The sequence below is a fragment of the Chlorocebus sabaeus genome, chromosome 13 (genome assembly GCF_047675955.1).
Source record: "Chlorocebus sabaeus isolate Y175 chromosome 13, mChlSab1.0.hap1, whole genome shotgun sequence".
In the NCBI taxonomy this organism is placed as follows: Eukaryota; Metazoa; Chordata; class Mammalia; order Primates; family Cercopithecidae; genus Chlorocebus; species Chlorocebus sabaeus.
The window spans coordinates 50,569,360-50,589,830 of NC_132916.1; the positions used below are offsets into that span (position 1 = coordinate 50,569,360).

General features: G+C 37.0%; 1 protein-coding gene across 1 annotated transcript in view; it reads left to right on the top strand.

Annotated features, from left to right (window-relative positions):
• Positions 1 to 20,471, top strand: part of CENPW (centromere protein W) — a 145,159-nt gene that overhangs the window by 24,895 nt on the left and 99,793 nt on the right. The gene's annotated exons all lie outside the window — the stretch shown is intronic.

Consider the following 20,471-nt stretch of genomic DNA (forward strand, 5'->3'; position numbering starts at 1 on the left):
GAAGAGTGTTTTCCAACTTGGTTCCATTTTCCCCCTCACTTTCAGGCACCCCAATCAGACGTAGATTTGGTCTTTGTACATAATCCCATACTTCTTGCAGGCTTTGTTCATTTCTTTTTCTTCTTTTTTCTTTTGGTTTCTCTTCTCGCTTCATTTCATTCATTTGATCCTCAATCGCTGACATTCTTTCTTCCAGTTGATCGAGTCGGTTACTGAAACTTGTGCATTTGTCACGTATTTCTCGTGTCATGGTTTTCATCTCTTTCATTTCGTTTATGACCTTCTCTGCATTAATTACTCTAGCCATCAATTCTTCCACTTTTTTTTCAACATTTTTAGTTTCTTTGCGCTGGGTACGTAATTCCTCCTTTAGCTCTGAGAAATTTGATGGATTGAAGCCTTCTTCTCTCATCTCGTCGAAGTCATTCTCTGTCCAGCTTTGATCCGTTGCTGGCGATGAGCTGCGCTCCTTTTCCGGGGGAGATGCGCTCTTATTTTTTGAATTTCCAGCTTTTCTGCCCTGCTTTTTCCCCATCTTTGTGGTTTTATCTGCCTCTGGTCTTTGATGATGGTGATTACTGATGGGGTTTTGGTGTAGGTGTCCTTCCTGTTTGATAGTTTTCCTTCTAACAGTCAGGACCCTCAGCTGTAGGTCTGTTGGAGATTGCTTGAGGTCCACTCCAGACCCTGTTTGCCTGGGTATCAGCAGCAGAGGCTGCAGAAGATAGAATATTTCTGAACAGCGAGTGTACCTGTCTGATTCTTGCTTTGGAATCTTCCTCTCAGGGGTGTACTCCACCCTGTGAGCTGTGGGGTGTCAGACTGCCCCTAGTGGGGGATGTCTCCCAGTTAGGCTACTCAGGGGTCAGGGACCCACTTGAGCAGGGAGTCTGTCCCTTCTCAGATCTCAACCTCCGTGTTGGGAGATCCACTGCCCTCTTCAAAGCTGTCAGACAGAGTCGTTTGCGTCTGCAGAGCTTTCTGCTGCGTTTGTTATTGTTTACCTTGCCCTGTCCCCAGAGGTGGAGTCTACAGAGACAGGCAGGTTTCCTTGAGCTGCTGTGAACTCCACCCAGTTCGAGCTTCTCAGCAGCTTTGTTTATCTACTTAAGCCTCAGCAATGGCGGTCGCCCCTCCCCAAGCCTTGCTGCTGCCTTGCCAGTAGATCACAGACTGCTGTGCTAGCAAAGAGGGAGGCTCCGTGGGTGTGGGACCCTCCTGGTCAGGTGTGGGATATGATCTCCTGGTGTGCCTGTTTGCTTAAAGCGCAGTATTGGGGTGGGAGTTACCCGATTTTCCAGGTGTTGTGTGTCTCAGTTCCCCTGGCTAGGAAAAGGGATTCCCTTCCCCCTTGCGCTTCCCAGGTGAGGCAATGCCTCGCCCTTCTTCAGCTCTCGCTGGTCGGGCTGCAGCAGCTGACCAGCACCGATCGTCTGGCACTCCCCAGTGAGATGAACCCAGTACCTCAGTTGAAAATGCAGAAATCACCGGTCTTCTGTGTCGCTCGTGCTGGGAGTTGGAGACTGGAGCTGTTCCTATTCGGCCATCTTGCTCCGCCCCCTCCCAACATCTATTTTTTAAAAAAATTTGATTATGGCCATTCCTACAGGAGTAAGGTGGAATCACATTGTGGATTTGCTTTGCATTTCCCTGATCATTAGTGATGTTGAGCATTATTTCATATGTTTGTTGGCCATTTGTATATCTTCTTTTGAGAATTGTCTATTCATGTCCTTAGCCCACTTTTTGTTGGGATTTTTTTTTTTTCTTGCTTTTTTTGGGGGGGGGGGTTCTTTGTAGATTCTGGATATTAGTCCTTTGTCAGATTTATAGATCGTGAAGATTTTCTCACACTTTGGGGGTTGTCTGTTTACTTTGCTGATTATTTCTTTTGCTGTGCAGAAGCTTTTTAGTTAAAGTCCCATCTATTTATCTTTGTTGCATTTGCATTTGCTTTTGGGTTCTTGGTCATAAAATACTTGCCTAATTCAATGTCAAGAAGGGTTTTTCCGATGTTATCTCCTATAATTTTTATGGTTTCTGGTCTTAGATTTAAATCTATATCCATCTTGAGTTTATTTTTATATAATGTGAGAGATGAGGATCCAGTTTCATTCTTCTACCTGTGGCTTGCCAATTATTCCAGCACCATTTGTTGAATAGGGTGTCCTTTCCCCACTTTATGTTTTTGTTTGCTTTGTCAAAGATCAGTTAGTTGTAAGTATTTGACTTTATTTGTGAGTTCTCTATTCTGTTCCATTGGTCTATGTGACTATTTTTATACCAGTACCGTGATATGTTGGCAACAAGGACCTTATAGTATAGTTTGAAGTTAGGTAATGTGATGGCCTTCAGATTTGTTCTTTTTGCTTAGTTTTGCTTTGACTGCGTGGGATTTTTTTGGTTCCATATGAATTTTAGTATTATATTTTCTAGTTCTGTGAAGAATGATGGTGGTATTTTGATGAGAATTGCATTGAATTTGTAGATTGTTTTTTGCAATGAATTTGTCATTTTCACAGTGTTGAATCTACCCATCCGTGAGCATGGAATGTGTTTCCATGTGTGTCATCTGTGATTTCTTTTATCAGTGTTTTGTAGTTTTCCTTGTAGAGGTCGTTCACCTCTTGGTTAGGTATATTCCTAAGTATTTTATTTTTTACTTTTGCAGATTTTGTAAAACGGGTTGAGTTTTTAATTTTATTCTCAGCTTTGTCACTGTTGGTGTATAGCAGAGCTACTGATTTGTGTACATTAATTGTGTATCCTGAAACTTCGCTGATTTCATTGAGCAGTTCTAGGAGCTTTTTGGGAGAATCTTTAGTGTTTTCTAGGTATACGATCTTATCGTCAGCAAACGACAGTTTGACTTACTCTTAACTGATTTGGATGCAGTTTATTTCCTTTTTTTTGTTTTTTTTTTCTTGAGATGGAGTCTTGCTCCGTCACCCAGGCTGGAGTGCAGTGGCACGATGTTGGCTCACTACAACCTCTACCTCCCAGGTCCAAGCGATTCTCCTGCCTCAGCCTCTCGAGTAGCTGGGATTACAGGCACCTGCCACCACGCCTGGCTAATTTTTTTTTTTTTTGTACTTTTTTAGTAGAGGTGGGGTTTCACCATGTTGGCCAGGCTGGTCTTGAACTCCTGACCTCAGGTAATCCACCTGCCCTGCCTCCCAAAGTGCTGGGATTATAGGCATGAGCCATCATGCCTGGCAGGATGCAGTTTGTTTCTTCCTCTTGTCTGATTGCTCTAGCTAGGACTTCCAGTACTATATTGAATAGAAGTGGCAAGAATGGGTGTCCTTGTCTTGTTCCACTTCTCAGGGGACATGCGTTCAACTTTTTCCTGTTCAGTATTATGTTGGCTGTGGGTTTGTTATAGATAGCTTTTATGATCTTAAGGTAGGTCCCTTTTATGGTGTTTTTGCTGAGCGTTTCAATCATAAATAATAAATAATAAATGCTGGATTTTGTCAATTTTTTTTTTCTGCATCTATTGATACATAGTTTTTGTTTTTAATTCTGTTTATGTGTTGCATCACATTTATTGAATTGTATATATTAAATTGTCCCTGCATCCCTGGTATAAAACCCAGTTGATCATGATGGATTACCTTTTTAATATGCTGTTGGATTTGATTAGCTAATGTTTTGTTAAGGATTTTTATATCTGTATTCATCAAGGATGTTAACCTATAGTTTTCTTTTTTTGTTATGTCCTTCCCTGGTTTTGATATTAGGGTGATACTGGCTTCATAGAATGATTTAGGGAGGATTTCTTCTTTGTCTTATAGCATAATGTCAATAGGATTGGTACCAATTTTTCTTTGAGTGTCTGATAGAATTCAGCTGTGAATTCATCTTGTCCTGGACTTTTTTGTTGATATTTTTTAAATTTGTATTTTAATCTCACTGCCTGTTATTGGTCCATTCAGAGTTTCTATTTCTTCCTAGTTTAATCTGGAAGTGTTGTATATTTCCAAGAATTTCTTATCTCCTGTAGGTTTTCTAGTTTATGTGTGTAAAGGTGTTCATAGTAGCCTTGAACAGTCCTTTTTTTTTTTTTTCCTGTGGTATCGGTTGTAATAAATCTTGTTTCATTTCTAATTGAGCTTATTTGGATCATCTCTCTTCTTTTCTTGGTTAATCTCACAATAATCTATCAATTTTATTTATCTTTTCAAAGAACCAGCTTTTTGTTTCATTTATCTTTTGTATTGTTATTTTGTTTCAATTTCATTTAGTTCTGTTCTGATGTTTGTTATTTCTTTTATTCTGCTGGGTTTGGGTTTAATTTGTTCTTGTTTCTCCAGTTCCTTGAGGTGTGACCTTAAATGGACATTTTTTACTATTATTCTGATCCTATTTCTTTCTCACATTGGGTAACCAGAGGAAACCCAGATGACACCAGCAAGAAAATGTAGAAAATTCATGTGCTTTGAGGACCAATTTATGCATATGAAAAATATTATATAAGTACATAGTTTTAACATCTTTAAATTTAAAATTTTGATTTATATTCTATGTTTATAGTTTCAGCTTCTAACATTTTAAATTATCTTTTCAAAATTGCATATCATTTTATTATCTTGCTTTCTAATACCACTTGTGATCTCAGTTGCAGGTAAGCCTTTAAATTAAATGAATGACCCAGAATACTTATAACACTTCTATAATAGGAAATAAATGTAGCCAGATACATTATCAGGTACATTTAGTACACTTTATTCCTCAGACAATATGTGATATAGGTGCAAAATTGTACAGCTAAAAGTAATTAGCCCATGAGATCATGAAATTGCTGAAATATTCCTGAAGGTTTTAAGAATGAGGCCCTAAAGGTACACAGTTATTTGAAATATTTTTTGAACAAGCCTCCAGTGATTCAGAAGGAGTTATAATGTCTAGCCAAAAGATTGAGTCACTGATGAAGTACAGAAAAAAACAGCAATAAACTTGCTAAGTGTCCTTTCTGGAAATGCAATCATTTCATTGCTACTCACATAAGTCCTCTAAAGTGCTTTGGGATATTACGAGTAATATAGATTCTATGCCCTGGAGTAATAAAATAAAATGTTTTTCTTAGTCGTTTGGAATTTTAAATGTTGCTTTGTTTATGGATGCAACTGAGTCATTTTTCTACTTAGCTTTCTAAGGGAAAGCTCAAAGTTATTTTCTTTTCATATTATTATGGTTGAATAACTACGTATTAATGCTTCTTCACATATGGAAAATAATAAATGTATAAGATATAAATGATAGCATAATAATGTTTCAGATTCTGAAATCTTGTAAATGATTTTGTAACAAAATCTGCATTATTCTGAAGCTTCCAGGAACCAAAAGAAATTAAATGAAACTCTAAGGTATTTATTCTGTGGACAAGATATTAAATATTATTTCATAATGTACTATTTTTAATGCACTATGCTTGAGAATGAGAGGCATATAAAACATTAGAACACATTCTGTGTCCTTAAGAAGTTTACAGTTTGAACAAATAACACAGAAAATAACTTGAAGACATATGACAGTTTGCTAAGATGTTAAGCCCTTCGAGCCATAAAAATTTGTGCTTCTAACACAACTGCTATTTTGTTCTATTTTGTTTGTTTATTGCTGCATAACAAACTACTCTAAAAATGGCTTACAACAACTGCAATTATTTCTGTGGACTGGTTGGGGCTATGCTGGGCAGTGCTTCTGCAGGTTCACTTGAAGTTTCTCATACTCTTGCAATCAAATCAAAGCTAGACTAGAATGTTCAAGACGACTTCTTCACTTGCTTGAGTTCTTAGGATTCCTCCAACTGGACTCAGTTTCCTAGAGATGTCTCATCCTCCAGAAACTCTCCATGTGGCCTCTTTGGCCTGCACCTCTTACATCATGGTTGAGACCTCCAAGAGTTAGAAAGTTAAAGTTGGGTTTCCCAAAATACCCCCTTTTACTACATTCTATTGGGCCAGGCAGTCACAAAATCGGCACTGAGTTTAGGGAACGGGATAGAATAAACCCCACTCTTGATGTGAGAAACAGCAGACGGGGAAGGGAGACATTTTTGGAGGCTGTCTTTGGAGAATAGCTACCACATTGCCTGATTAGTGGTCTAGGCCTTAATTGCTGTGGGAGTTCTAAGAAATAAAGAATTCTCTCAATTTGGGTGACTGAAGTACTCTCCAAAGATTAGCTAAGACTTTTTTTCTGCATCATAAAGGCTGGGCATATAGATCACAGGGATTGGGGGGAGAATTATGGGATCCTCTGTCAGGAAGAATAGCATATGCAAAAATGTGCTGGTAGGAAAACAATGTCATTGGATTAATAAGAACTCTAATAAAAGTTTAAAAATTAACTCAAAGTAATAGAGCTAGTATTGCTAGTGTCAATTACTGCAGAAAGTACTAATGAAATTGCATAGGGAATAGATTTTTTTAAAGATCGATGCAATTCTAAATAGGGACCGTGTTCTTTAACAATAGCAAAGCCAGTGGCTTTTTAAAATTGAGCCATCTTTGAGTTTAGAAATAAAATTGCAAAATTTTATTTGGAAAAATTTTCTGTTCTCGTGAGATTTGAGGTTTTTTTCTGATAGCTTGTTAATGCCAGACTAAACCAGTGTGTTATTCGAATATATGACAAGTAAGAAAAGACAGGCATATACATGGCTTGGGATTTTTGCTTCCTTGATAAGTAGAGAACAGATTTGTGGCAACTGAGGTCACATTCGTCAGCACTCAGGTGAGAGCTGACAGCTTAGAGTGTTACAATACATATCTCCTGTGAACAAGTAAGTCTTGACCTTACAGTAGTTATGGTGTGAAGTAAAAGTCTAGAGTGAACTCTTAATAAAGCAAGTAGTTACAATGGCCTCCACTTTGGAATTTAAAGTCAACTCCAAGTATGTAGGAAATAATTCCATTCATTCATTTAACACCTTTGTCAATTACTAGCTATATGAGTAGCTCAATACAGAGGAAATCCAAAGAAACATAAAACTATTCTAATTCTGAAAGTATTGTATTAGACTGAAACCTATTCTCCTCTTACATACATTGGCATTATTTCTGTCAGAAATATCTAGAAAAAGATATTATTCTTTTTTTCCTACAAGATATCCCTAAATCATCTATATAAACAAGCATTCTCATTGCCCAAGTCATCTTTGCTCCTCAGGTTAATTTTATGACAAAGCTTTTATAAGGCTTATTCATTCATTCATTCAGCAGACATTTATTGAGTTTTACTATGAGATAGATACAGTGAAAGTTTTCAGCTGTGATCTCCAATATGAGAAGCCAGCTTTGAGAAGATCTGATGGGAGAGAGTTTCAACTGAGCACAAAGGCCATGAAGAGAAAATAAACCCAGTGTGTTCAAGAAACAGAAAGTAAGTCAGCCTTGTAGCATGCTGAAGAAGAGCTAAATTAGGCCAGATAATGTGTACACTCTGAAACTGTAATGAGGACTTTGCATTTTATTCTCAGTGGGAAGGGAAGGCATTTGAATGTTCTGAGCAGGCATAATCGCCTTTTTACTTTTTATGAGGGTCATTTTAGATTCTGTGTAGAAAAAACTGTAGAGAAGCAGGGGTCAGAAAGATGACAAGACACTATTGCAGTACTCCATGATGATGATGGCAACGTGGATTAGGTAAAGTGGTGGAGTTGGTGTGAAGTTTGATGTTCTCTGCCTCTCACCTTTTTGTCTTTCCCATCTTTGCTCTCCACATATTGCCTTTTCTTCTCCTAATTCAGTGCAATGGCTGGTGAGGGCCTGTCTTGGGCATCACAGCTCTTCACCGGTTTTGCCTTTGGCCCCCTTTTCTCTCCTATTTTACTTCTTTCTGTAATGCTCCTTGTCCATATTCCTCTTCTGTTTCTTTTATATGTCACTCCTTTCTGCTTTTCTTTTTTCTCTCACTCTTCATTACTTTAGTTATATTCAGGCCTTATATAAAGGCCATCTTATTTCCATTCATAGATAGGCCTGAATTTCTAATCCTTTACTCGTTTGAGGAGGCATATGAAGAAGCTAGTTTTTTATAATTTATCCAGCCTAGGAAATTTAAAAGATTTTGAGCTTGTCTCTCTCTTTCCTATGCAGGGGCCCGTCAAACCTGGTTCTCATTATAGCCTTAGTTGGCCATGGAAAAGTCTCAAAATGTAGTTGCTCATCAAAGGAATATATCAATAAACATGACATGCATGTCTTGAAGATGGAACTGGCTGAGACACTAACCCAGTCTTTATTTGGCTATGCCTTATTAATTCATTCACCTCAGCATCAAGCAAGAGTCTTACTTGATACTGAGTTGAGTGAATGAATAAATTAGTGAATGAATGGAAATAAACACTTGGTTCCATAAAGATATTTTGTGTTTCATATAAGCTGATAGCCATTCATCTCTGCATGCATAGCTGAAAAATTTTTATCTTCCTGATAGTCTTCACATGCCAGGTTATCGCTTGGGACCAAATAAGTGTGTCAGGCAGCCCATCATCCTGCTGAGATAAAATGGGCATCAGGGTCAACATGTTCCTGACTTGGGATTCCAACTGTCTCTAGTCTTGTACTGTTTTAAGGACATACCCCTAATATGGGATTGTATTAAAATGTTAGTAACAGTAGGCCTCTCTTGTCATTTCAGTCATTACTATTTAAAGGTAGCAACTCAGGAGGCAGCTAGATCCCCTAATAATAGTAGTAGGGTTGACAGGGCTGTGATTGAGAACAGCCAGGAGAGCAGAACCAGACTAGGTGTTTCAGCTGAAGTCTTGGAACTGGGCATTACTTAGGAATACACATTTGCTAGAATTTCTGTGGCTAGTCACAAATCATGTTTTTAGATGTATTAAAATGTTAAAATATTCCTTAAAGGCAAACTGAACAGCACATAATACTTTCCCTTAATCATAGAATTTGGCACCAAAAAAAAGTGTTCCACATGGTGAATAATGTGCCATTGATTGATAAAAGGAGAGAAGAGCACAGAAGTGTCTTGTGCTAATGGGGTCACCCTGGTGTTCCAGCATGTCAGGTATGGGGCTGTAGTTAGTATGTCGGTTCTCATTTTGACAAAGTCACTCTGAGATGAATTCATCCTGTGTGCACACATCTTTAGGTAAAGGTGATATTCAACTTATCCAGCACATCAATTAAATCATTTCTTTAATTATTTCATTTGTAGATTCTGGGGGTAAGGAAGAGAGCTATGATAAAAGAATGCAGCATCATCTTCTAGTGGTGTGTGGAGAGTAGAGAGTAGAGAGTAGGGAAATAGGGGAGAGCTAGAGAGTCTTTTGACCTAGACCTCTGTTTACATTGGGCATCAAATTTATACTTCTATTTTTTAAATGGAGTTATATAATTACAGAGATCCTCACAATTTAAATAAAAGGATGTATTCTTTTATGAAAATGTATATACCCTAATTAACTGTTCACTACTTTACATATTTAGCAGTTTACTACCCAGCATCCTATTATGAAGAAAAAAGACCAGAATTAGTCACTATAGAATCGAGTTAGATTTGTGGTGTTGCTATTCAAAAACTTTATTTTAGACCTTGGCAAAATATAGTGGCAAAGTGGTATCACTGTCTACTTAATTTTTAAGATGTGATTCTTAAATAAACTATGCATTTGTTACAAGTTTATGAGGAAGGGAGAAACAGTTTCTGCAGTGTTACTAAACTCAGATTGCAGAATGTGATAGTTAAAGGCCTTGTTAGATTTTTTAGCCAATGTGAGTCTGTTGTACCACAAAATTGGGACTGTTAGGGACTTCAAAAAACTCAGACTTTTAAGAAATATATTTTAAATTCGTCTTTTGACTTGTTTTGCATGAGTAAGCCACATGCTAATATACCACTCACTTTGAGAGCATTATCCAAATATCATAAAGTCTCTTCGAAAGTCCAGATAATTTCCAGTTCCTCTGTCAGAGAGCAAGTAACAACAAAAGACTTATTCCAAACACAAATCAACCAGAACCTTGGAGAACCTTCACAGTAACTTGCTTTGCACAACAACTAGAGGAAGTTTTGTGAATAACCCACAGTGGGGAGCACATAACCCCATAATACTCAGAACATATTGCCCAAGTTACACATGATGACAAGGTAAACATTTACTTAAGAACTCTTTCAAAGGGGGAAATGGTATGAAATAACCAGGGGAAGCTCTCCCATCTTTAAAACTCCAAATTAGCTACAGCTTGGCTTTAGCACCCTCAGGGTCTGAGTGCTACAAATTATCTTCTCCTTTAGTTGAAAGAAAACAGAAACTTAACTTTTCCACCAAAATACTTCCAATTGTTGACCTTGCTAGAATAGGTGATAGGTGCTGTTATTTCTGGTTGGCTTGTGCTTTTTACAGCTCGAGTATTTGTAAACTGGCTACTAATGATTTCATACATTGATACAATTATTTATATATTCATTTAGTACTTTTCTGCCTAAGAGCACAAGATAATTGACCACTTGTAGAGTTTTCTATCATGGATGCAATTCCTAGGTTATTGTTATAGTACCATAAAACCATGGTACGACAACTTCATTTTAGTAGTTTAGCCCTCTGCTATAACCACACATATAAGGACCATTAAAGTTAAAATGTCCCTTGAGTTTTTTTTTTTTTTTAACTAGTATAAACTTCCATCAATATAGGCAGAAATAAAAAAAAAAAAAGTAGTGGTCGTGAGCACTCTATCCCCAAATAATGTAAAGCTGTGATGGTAAGACAGTTTATCATACTGCTTTAGAACTTATTCTAGCTGTGATATATTGCCCGGAGCACCTTGGGTTCATAAAGCAGGGAATAGTAATTAATCTTATGTGCAAGGTATAACCTAAAGTCCAGAACAGGAGGATTAGAGCTGTGTGCATACAGTGAGATCCATAGAATGCAGAATGTCAGACATGTTTATGTGACGATTTGAAAATATTTCTAATTCCCATAGCTGCACTCTATAGAGAAAAAGGAAATACATATCATATTCTTTAAGAAAAAAATCATGTAGAAATAAGCCTAAATAAAAAAGCAGGAAAGATTAGCCACTGGCATTGTAAATGGAAATATTGTATATAGAAATTTAAAGAATTTAACCTTCTATTGCATATAGAAAAAATACTACATTGTAAAACATACATTGTATTGTCTCAGCATATTTTTAGGTAGATAATTGGCACTTCAGTATTTGGCCTTCGTGTACTAGTTATAAAATGTGTGAACTCTTATTCCAATTGAAATTTTTTTAAGTTAATGCTGAAAAAATTAGTAAATTATATTAACCAATACATTTATTCAATAAGCATGGGTAGAACACCCACCTTGGACCAAACCCTTTCTGTGAGGAATGTGTCTTATAGACATAGTTTCTGTCTTTAAGGAGCTCCAAGTGCTTTAAACTCACAGTGGAGGTTTTTGTAATCTCAGGAAATATTTTTTCTTTTATTAAGAAATTTTAAGATTAAATTTTAAATGATGAGGTGGAGGCTTTTTTCTTTAACATATATAAGGCATTCCTTCATGGAAAATGGCTAAATTTATTGGAAGAACGCTAGAGGAAATCTTACTAATACTTGAGTATGAAGCCTATGTTATACATGCTTTGGGAATAAAGGAAAGATATTGGCCTCCAGGGCTGTCAGCCTGGCCCTTTAGGTGAATTTAATGCTCTTGATTTTTATTATGCTACTAACCCTCTGCTTCCCCTGAAACCTAAACTGGTTTATTCCAACCAATGTGGTCTGAATCCCATCCAACATTTTACTAATATCTATCAGTGCTAAACTTAGTATTGCTTGATAAGTCAAAGTTGTTGCAAATCACTTCCAGTTGTACAAGTACATTATTTACGTATAACTGGTAAAAACTCCATGCTGTCATTAAATGAGTTGACATGTTCATGTAATTACCTGGACTGGGAGTCCGGGTACATGTGATTATTCTGGAGAAAGAAAAATCAAATGAATTAAAGTATAATTCCATGAAAAGTATAATCTTTGACAGCTATAAAAGTAGGCATTATCCAAAAATGTGTTTCATTTTATTGCAACAACTTTTATTTTTCTCTTTTTATAAAGTTCCCATAAATTTTCTGAGGCTTGGATGAATTTAAATATTTCAATCAAGGTTTGGCAGCTGATAAATTGAACCAAGCTTCATTACCAGTTCCAAATTACCCATCCAGATTAAGTTCATGGGTTGTGCCACCAACCCCTAGAGTTCATCCTAAAGTGACTTGCCAGGGGAAATGCTTGTGGCACAACTCCAATTTGGAACAGAGACTGGAAGTTCATTTAAGCTCGGGAACAGAAGCAGAGTGGGAACCGAAGTCCAAGCTGAAGCTGGAATAAGGCTGTTACAGTACTGAAACATATCCTCTTAGATTAACTGGCTTGCTTTCAAATTGTGTATTGAATTGAAAGTAATGGGAACCAAAGTCCAAGCTGAAGCTGGAATAAGACTGTCATAGTACTGAAACATATTCTCTCAGATTAATTGGCTTGCTTTCAAATTGTGCATTGAATTGAAAGTAATGAGAACTCAGATCTGGTGTTGACTTAACCCTGAAATTCACCTATGACCTTAGTAATGAGCAATGGCTCTGCTGTTGTGTCTAATGTTGTTTATGGCAGAGGGGTCTCCCTGTGCTTTAGGTTGAGCTGTCCCAGAAGTTGTAGAAAGGCTGATGAGAGGTTGCTGAATTCTACTCTAGCATGTGAATCTTGTCTCTGGTATCCCCTTGAAGCCATGGATAGGGAACACCCACTGTCTTAACTCTAGCTTATCACATATTGCATAGTAGACAAAATAAAAATGTTTTATTCACTAATTTATTTAATAAATATTTTTAAAGATCCTATTGGGCATCAAGTATTCACAGTATATGGTAGTGATCTCCACAGACATGATACCTACATCATGGAAGTTGCAGTTTAGCGTTTGTCAAATTTATTAATTTTTAAAACTTTATTTTCTCCTGAAATAATAACAATGACATAGGAGCCTTTAAGGGTCACTGTTAGTAATGACAAAGATTCTCTGTTGATCGAACTTTAGCCAGAATTCTGAACCTTCTCCTAGGCCTGTGTTTGTACTTTCTTGTAAAATCCAGTTTTAGCAAAGAACACTGCTAAGACAGTTTGGCAAGAACCTCCCACCCTTGATATCTGATCACTGTCAACATTTGATCAAGTTCTTTAATCTTTCACCATTCCCCAGGTGATGTCTAACTACTCTGGCCTGTCTTCATGAAGAATCTCCCTTACCCCAGTTCTCCCCCACTGACAAATCCTGTTGCTGTTGTCCCTCAGTGGTCCTTAATGAATCTTCCTTACCATATTTCAACAGTTATTGTTGAATGTTTTTGTTTTTGTCTAACAATGATATTTATTCTTTTTGTATATGTTGTCTTAGGACCTTTACTGGCATCTGAGTCACTTCCGTTGTTGGCAGCAGTATCACCCTTATTACTAGGCAAGAGGACCTTAGCCTTGGGCCTCACATTTCTTTAGAGATGTAGTTGATGACTAGATATCCCAAATGCATGCACATAAACTTTTATTAAACTGTATGTGAGCACCCACCTTTGTTACTCATGATCTAGTGTCCAGCTCTGATAGTGCAACCAGTAACCTTAAATATCCTGAACATCCACTGTCAACACTAACATTGTTCAAGCCCCAGGGAAGTGCTTTTCTACTTTTTTTGCTCTGTGTTCTTGAAACAAAAGCCAACATTATCTGAATGCTCACATGGAGGCTGTCATCTCAGCACCTTCTAACACCCTGCCGCCAGCCAACCAACATGCACCTTGCTGCACTGCTGCTGCTGCTGACATGTGAATAAATATGGATCCCACTGTCACTGCCCTATGAAGTGCTTTGGCTGCCACCACCCATGATAGTATTGTGACCAGTGGTCCAATAGCATCTTGGTCCTGCCAGTGCAGCAAGTTCCTAACCTCGAGGGGCCAGAGCACAAAACCAGGGCTCAATACCAGTCCCCTAAAGTTAGAGCACACAGTTCAGAAGTCCTGAACTGAACCTTGGCTCCCTAAAATCTTGCAGAAATGAAGCTAGTTGACTGAACCCACCTCAGCACAATTAAACCCTGAAGGTCTGGCTGGGCACAGTGGCTCACACCTGCAGTCACAGCATTTTGGGAGGCCAAGGCAGGTGGATCACCTGAGGTCAGGGGTTTGAGACCAGCCTGACCAACATGGTGAAACCCTGTATCTACTAAAAATACAAAAACAAAAAACAACAAAAAACCCCGGGTGTGGTGGCACATGCCTGTAATTCCAGCTACTTGGGAAGCTGAGGCAGGAGAGTCGCTTGAACTCGGGAGGAGGAGGTTGCAGTGAGCCAAGATCGCATCATTGCACTCCAGCCTGGGTGATGAGTGAAAATCCATCTCAAATAATAATAATAATAATACCTTGAAGGTCATTAAATGGGATTTAAAAATATCTAAAGGGCAGGAGCTGCAAAGAGTGAAGGCACATAAGCCCACAAAAATGAGAAAGAACCAGCACAAGAACTCTGACAACTCAAAAAGCCAGAGTTCCTTCTTTCCTCCAAACAATTGCACCAGCTCTCCAGTAAAAGTTCTTAACTGGGCTGAGATGGCTGAAATGACAGAAATAGAATTCAGTATATAGATAGGAACAAAGATAATTGAAACTTAGGAGAATGTTGAAACTCAATCTAAGACAGTGAAGAATCAATAAAATGATAAAGGACTGACAGAAAAAATCAGTATAGAAAAGAATGTAACTGACCTGATGGAACTGAGAAACACACCACAAGAATTATATAATGCAATCACAAGTATTAACAGCGGAATATACCAAGCTGAGGAAAGAATCTCAGAGCTTGAAGACTAATTTCTGAAATAAGATAGTTAACAAGAATAAAAAAAGAAAAAATGGAATGAAAGAAACCTCCAAGAAGTATGGGATCACGTAAAGAGACCAAGTCAACAACTCATTTGTGTGTCTGAAAGAGATGAAGAGAATGGAAAATACATTTCAGGTTATCCATGAGAATATCCCCAACCAAGCTAGAGAGGCCAACATTCAAATTCAGGAAATGCAGAGGATTCCTGCAAAACACTTTACAAGAAGATCATCCCCAAGATACATAATCTTCAGAATCTATAAAGTTGAAATGAAGGAAGCTGCTAAAGAGAAAGAATGGTTATCTACAAAGGGAAGTCAGTCAGAGTAACAGCAGACCTCAGCAGAAACTCCACAAGTCAGAAGAGATTTGGGGCCTACATTCAACAGTGAAAAAATGAAAAGAAATTCCAACCAAGAATTTTATGTACAGTCAAACAAAGCTTCATAAGTGAATGAGAAATAAGATTCTTTTTAGATAAGCAAATTCTGAGGGAATTTGTTCCCACCAGAAATGCCTTATAAGAGCTCCTTAAAGAAGTACTAAATATGGAAAGAAAAGACCATTACCAGCCACTACAAAAACACACTCAAGTACAGAGACGAGTGACATTGTGATGCAACCACACAAGCAAATCAGCATAATATCCAGCTATTCACTTGATGACAGGATCAAATTCATGCATATCAATACTAACCTTGAATGTAAACAGGCCAAATGCCCCCACTTGGAAGGCATAGAGTAGAAAACTGGATAAAGAAGCAAAACCCAGTGGATGCTGTCTTTAAGAGACCCATCTCACATGCAGTGACATCCATAGGCTTAAAATAAAGGGATGGAGAAAAATCTACCAAGGAAATGGAAAAAAGAAAAAAAAATCAGGGGTTGCAATGCTAATTTCAGACAAAACATACCTTAAACCAAAAAAAATTCAGAAAGGACAAGGGCATTACATAATGAAGGAATCAATTACACAAGAAGATCTGACTATCCTAAATATATATGCACCCAACACAGGAACACCCATATTCATAAAGCAAGTTCTTACAGACCTTCAGAGAGACTTAGACTCTTAGAGGGTAATACTGGGAGGCTTCAACAACCCACTGACAGTATGAGACAGGTTATCAAGGCAAAAAATTAACACAGATATTCAGGACCTGAACCCAACAAATGGACCTGATAGACATCTATAGAGCTCTCCACCCCCAAACAACAGAATATAGATTCTTCTCTTGTGCACATGAAACATACTCTGAAATTGATCACACAATCAGGCATAAAACAATCCTCAGCAAATGCAGAACTGAGATCATAGCAATCACTCTCTTGGACCACAGTGCAATAAAAATAGAATTCAAGGTGAAGAAAATAACTCAAAACCATATAATTATATCAAAATTGAGCAACCTGCTGCTGAGTGACTTTTGAGTACATAATGAAATTAAGGCAGAAATCAAGAAGTTCGTTGAAACTAATGAGAGCAAAGATACAACATACCAGAATTTCTGGGACGCAGCCAAGGCAGTGTTAAGAGGGAAATTTGTAGCACTTAAAAAAAATTTATATGGAACCAAAAAGGAGTCTGAATAGCCAAGGCCATCATAAGCAAAGATAACAAAGCAGGAGGCACCATGCTCCCCAATCAAACTATACTATGGAGCTACAGTAAACAAACATCATGGTACTATTACAAAAACAGACATATAGACCAGTGGAATAGAATAAAGAGCCCAGAAATAAGACTACATACCTACAACCATCTGATCTTCAACAAAGCTGACAAAAACAAGCAATGGGGAAAGCATTCCCTATTCAATAAATGTGCTGGGATAACTGGTTAGCCATATGCAGAAAGTTGAAACTGGACCCCTTTGTTACACCATATACAAAAATCAAGATGGATAAAATTCTTAAATGTAAAACTTAAAACTAAAACCTCTGGAAGACAACCTAGGCAATACCATTCTGGACACAGGACTTGGCAAAGACTTAATCATGAAGACAGCAAAGCAATCACAACAGCAGCAAACACTGACAAATGGAATCTAATTAAATGAAAGATCTGCACAGCCAAAGAAACTATCAATAGAGTAAACAGACAACCTACAGAATGAGAGAATATCTTTGCAAACTATGCATCTGACAAAGGTCTAATATCCAGAATCTATAAGGAACTTAAATTTACAAGAAAAAACAACTCCGTTAAAAAGTGGAGAGAGGACATCAACAGACACTTTTCAAAGGAATGCACACATTTGGTGGAGAAGCATATGAAAAACTCAATGTGAATGATTATTGGAGAAAAGTAAATCAAAACCACCATGAGATGCCATCTCATACCAGTGAGAATGGCTATTATAAAAAGTTAAAAAATAACAGGTGCTGGCAAGGTTGCAAAGAGGGAATGCTTATACACTCTTGGTGGGAGTGTAAATTAGTTTAGCCATTGTGGAAAGGAGTGTGACAATTCCTCAAAGAGCTAAAAACAGAACTACCATTCAACCCAGCATTCCTATTACTGGGTATATACCCAAAGAAATATAAATTGTTCTATCATGAACACATGTACACACATATGTTAATCAGAGTGCTATTCACAATAGCAAAGACATGAAATTAACCTAAATGCCCATTAATAAAAGACTGGATAAGGAAAATGTGGTGCATATGCCATGGAATACTATGCAGCCATAAAAAAGAACAAACTCATGTCCTTTGAGACATACTGTTACTTTGATTAATGCAACAAAGAATAAATGAGTAAATATATTACTTAAACTTTACTAAAGAAGACAAAATATTGCCTATTCATTGGTATGGTTAGGCTTTGTGTCCCCACCCAAATCTCATCTTTAATTGTAATCCCCATAATCCCCATATGTCAAGGGAGAGATCAAGTGAAGGTAATTGAATCATGGGGGCCATTTCGCCTATGCTGTTCTCCTGAAAGTGAGTTCTCATGAGATCTGACAGTTTGATAAGGGGCTCTTCCCCATTTGCTTGGCACTTTTCCTTCCTGCTGCCTATTGAAGAAGGTGCCTTGCTTCCCTTTCGCTTTCTGCCATTGTAAGACTGAGGTTTCCCCAGTCTTGCTGAACTATGAGTCAGCTAAACCTCTTGTCTTTATAAATTACTGAGTCTTGACCAGTTCTTTATAGCAATATGAAAACAGATGAATCCATTCATATTGAAAAAAAGGAGAAGAGATTAGTTCAATAGGTAAGCTAAAATTTCAGATAACTAGAATTCAGTTGATAATGCCTAAAATTCATAAACCAAGAGAGTATAAATGTATTCTTTTGAAATATAGAATATTACAAGAGGTATAAAAGGAATTATCCTTGGGAGTGAGTTTCAAGATTAGTAGGAGTTATTTTAAACCATTCTGTACAATTTTAGCTTTTTAGATATGCAGAGGATCAACATTAAGTCCAATTAATATCCACTTGGCCTTCTGTCATTTAAGAGTAAGAGCTCAAATCTAATCCATATGGTCAGGTAGGAAACAAAGGCTACTTTCTTTCCCACTTGTAACATCTACCTCAGTCAGACTATTTACTGTCTTTCAGTTATAACACAAACTCCCCATGTATATAAATGAAGGGAGAATATCTCTGTGAGGGAAATGTTGTCAATCTGCTGCCATGTTCCATCCTCTCACCAAACTAGCAGTGACTGATCTATAACTCACATAGTAAAGTGCACTATTAAACATGCCCAGTACTATTTGACTATATCAGGCTCCTTGCTTGGAACTTAATGGTCATCAGTTCCATTAGTCAACTTTATTGCTCTTTGGATTATGTACACTGTGCCTTCTGCCATTTTAATGGGTTTGTGTTTTACAGGTTGGCACCAATTAGGGTTTACATCTTTAAAGAGATGAAATAGTTGTGCAGTGTGCACTAGAGAAACAGTCTCCAAACTGACCAGCTTCTTTTGTTTTCAGATTTTTTTTTTTTTTTTTTTTGTATATTCAACAACCTTTTTTATTCCCCCTCCACTACTCTACCAGTTAGCTTTTTCCAGGTAGGCACTAGGGGCACAAAGATGAATAAGACGTGGACTTGATACTAGAAGAACACATAGTCTAATTATAGTAAATATATTTTACCTTGATAAGTACTATAATTGGAATAAAGTAGCATGGGAGTGCCAAGGTAGGAAAAAATATAATTAAAAATTACATTCTGTGCTCTATTAAAGTAGACTTTGGAATTTAGTCCATGTAATACCATTAAACATCACTAATTTAAAAATAATTTACTACAAATAAATGGGTTACTTTTAAATGACTAAGTGATTTATTTAGAGAAACTAAGAGTTAACCAACAAGTGAAGTAATAAATCTAGAGTATAAATACTTAATTTTGATTATAAATTAACTAAATTAATTAAGGGATTTTCTAGTTTTTCTTTTCATAAATTCCAAGCCTTTCTGCTTTTCACTGAGAAGTTGTCCTAATTCATCTTTACCTTTATTGTTATTATTATGATCTTTTTTTGGATATGAAATCTACATATCTGCAGAGCAGACCACATACTAGCTACTCTCAAAAATAAATCACAATGAAAAGTGTAAACTCTGAAGTAAGAAAGAGTGGTTAGAAGTATTCAATAAGTATAAATGTGGTGTTTCATATACAGTGTACCTTGATTTGGGAAATTATATCCCAATTTTACAGAGGAAAGTTGCCGTTTTTTTAAACTGTGGTTTTCTAAAAAGCCATAGTAACATTTTTGCCATCCTCTCTGTAATATGCCTTTCAAGTGCAATTAGTATACTTACCGTTTCCTGAATTGACTTCTGAAGACAGAAAGGAAACACTATTCCTACCTTAAAATTTTAAGCCTAACTGCAATATTGTATGGGCAGATGCAAAGAAGACATGAATCAGTCGATATAATTAATTTGTTTCAGCAAGGGGTTAAGTGTCTTCCTAAATCAGTAACTAAGAAGTTTCTACCTCTTGGTAGGTTTACATAAACCACTTTGAGGTTACCAATTATTGACAGGTACCCTTGTCAAAAAGCCTAAATTGTTTCCAAATCAGAGGATAGGCTTGATCAAGAATGATAGTTTATATATAGGCTGGAAAAACTGCCCATGTCCACTTTCCAAAGTGCCAACTGCATGTGTTTTTCCCTTACTACTCTGATGGAATCCTGAATTCTAGACCTTATGAAACATACTAGCCAGAGCCCGACTGACTTTTAGTAAACATAATTGAGTGTAAATAATATTTATGGCCTTGTAGACTATTTGGTTGAATCCACTTCAAAAGATATCTTCATTCTGCTTATACAATGTTTCACCATCTACAGTAGCACAAAAGGACACTCAGACCAAGCCAAAAGGAAAGACAAAAGTGTAATTCACCAAGGAAAGAAATGTATAATGGAAGGTGACTAAACTGAGACTTTATACAACTGTTTATTTGTCATAAAACCATCTATGAGCTAAGATATAAGCACAAACATTAAGTGAATGACAGTTGTTTTATTGTGTTTTCAACATTTTTAGTTGTATCTTAAAAAATACCAGATGCTATTCATATGAT